Raw genomic sequence first — 2383 nt, forward strand, 5'->3', positions numbered from 1 at the left:
AATAAATACCCTACCATCTTATAATAAATACCCTACCATCTTTAATAAATACCCTACCATCTTATAATAAATACCCTACCATCTTATAAAAATACCCTACCATCTTATAATAAATACCCTACCATCTTATAATAAATACCCTACCATCTTATACAAATACCCTACCATCTAACAAATACCCTACCATCTTATAATAAATACCCTGCCATCTAACAAATACCCTACCATCTTATAATAAATACCCTACTCCTCTATTTACATTTATTTACATCCACTCAGGCTCCTGAGTGGTGCAGCGGTCTAAGGAACTGCATCTCAGTGCAAGAGGCGTTACTACAGTCCCTGATTTGAATCCAGGCTGTATCACAACCGGCCGTGTTCTCTCATCAACGAGCTGCAGCCCTCCTCCTTCCCCTCGTACCGCTCAAAGATAGCGTACCTCCTCACGCTGGGCTACTGCCATGTGGGAACAACAGTCATCTGTATGCTTCAGTCTTCAGTCTTTAGTTTGTGGCAGAGGTGAAAAAGGTTTTCGATTCTCCATTGTCTGTGAGAGAGGCTGCCCAGAAGTTACTCCAGTTTTGGCAGACTATGCGGTGGATTTCCCCACGTTGGCAGCTGAGAGTGCCTGGAACCCGGAATCGCTGTTCAGCACGTTCCTGCGCGGATTATCAGAGGAAGTGAAGGATAAGCTAGCAGCCCGGGAACTACCGATCATTGCGAGATCATTGTGCAATATTTAGATTCTAACTAATGTCTGAGTCTAAAGGAAATTAAGTTAATGTATATATAATTTGATAAACAGAAGAANAAAGGAAATTAAGTTAATGTATATATAATTTGATAAACAGAAGAATATACTTAACTGTCTTATGATTTATATTATCTTGTTTGATATTGTACATTTAATTGTACTATTGTACTATTGTACAATTAAATGTACAATATCAAACAAGATAATATAAATCATAAGACAGTTCTATTCTATTCTTCTGTTTATCAAATTATATATACACTTCCTGATTGGATTTTCCTCAGGTTTTAGCCTGCAATATCAGTTCTGTTAAACTCACATACAAAATTTTGACAGTTTTGGAAACTTTAGAGTGTTTTCTATCCTAATCTGACAATTATATGCATATTCTAGTTTCGGGGGCTGAGAAATAGGCAGTTTCAAATGGGTACGTTTTTAAGCCAAAAACGAAAATACTGCCCCCTACACTTAAGAAGTTTTAATCAATTACATTTACATTTACATTAAAGTCATTTAGCAGACGCTCTTATCCAGAGCGACTTACAAATTGGAAAGTTCATACATATTCATCCTGGTCCCCCCGTGGGGAATGAACCCACAACCCTGGCGTTGCAAGCGCCATGCTCTACCAACTGAGCCACACGGGACACAATTGGTGTGTGTAAGTGTGTGTGTGCAGCGGGGTTGAAGCTACATACCCATAGGCTTGACTCTCTAATTTCTTCCAGGCTTCTGGGAGTCGGAAGGTGGACAATGAGCCTGTCATAGCGGATTTAAGCAATATCCCCACGTGCTCTGGCAGCTTTCATGGCTGGGATCAGTTCTTTCCTCTTCTGGTGCACAGCTTCAGGATAGTCCTCGTTGAGAAAGATCAACGTTCCTCTCAAGTTCTTAGTTCTTTCCAGAACAGCTACCTTGTCCTTGAACCTCAGGAACTTTACCACTATCTGGGCCTGGGCCTGTCACCTGGGCCGGTAGTGAGTTTTCCAGTCCTTGCTGTCCCCAGTCCACCTGGTCGTGCTGCTGCTCCAGTTTCAACTGTTCTGCCTGCGGCTATGGAACCCTGACCTGTTCACCGGACGTGCTACCTGTCCCAGACCTGCTGTTTTCAACTCTCTAGAGACAGCAGGAGCGGTAGAGATACTCTGAATGATCGGCTATGAAAAGCCAACTGACATTTACTCCTGAGGTGCTGACCTGTTGCACCCTCTACAACCACTATGATTATTATTATTTGACCCTGCTGGTCATCTATGAACATTTCAACATCTTGGCCATGTTCTGTTATAATCTCCACCCGGCACAGCCAGAAGAGGACTGTCCACCCCTCATAGCCTGGTTCCTCTCTAGGTTTCTTCCTAGGTTCTGGCATTCCTAGAGAGTTTTTCCTAGCCACCGTGCTTCTACACCTGCATTGCTTGCTGTTTGGGGTTTTAGGCTGGYTTTCTGTACAGCACTTTGTGACATCAGCTGATGTAAGAAGGGCTTTATAAATACATTTGATTGATTGTAGGCACGCTCCACCTCAATCTTCCTGTGGTCCATCTTCAATTTTTCTGAGATAATTTCTCTCAATTTGTCCTCAGACTCCGTCCAGGTCTCGTGGAGATTCTGCAATTCCGTCCACAA

Source organism: Salvelinus sp. IW2-2015, unplaced genomic scaffold (assembly GCF_002910315.2).
Source record: "Salvelinus sp. IW2-2015 unplaced genomic scaffold, ASM291031v2 Un_scaffold1010, whole genome shotgun sequence".
In the NCBI taxonomy this organism is placed as follows: Eukaryota; Metazoa; Chordata; class Actinopteri; order Salmoniformes; family Salmonidae; genus Salvelinus; species Salvelinus sp. IW2-2015.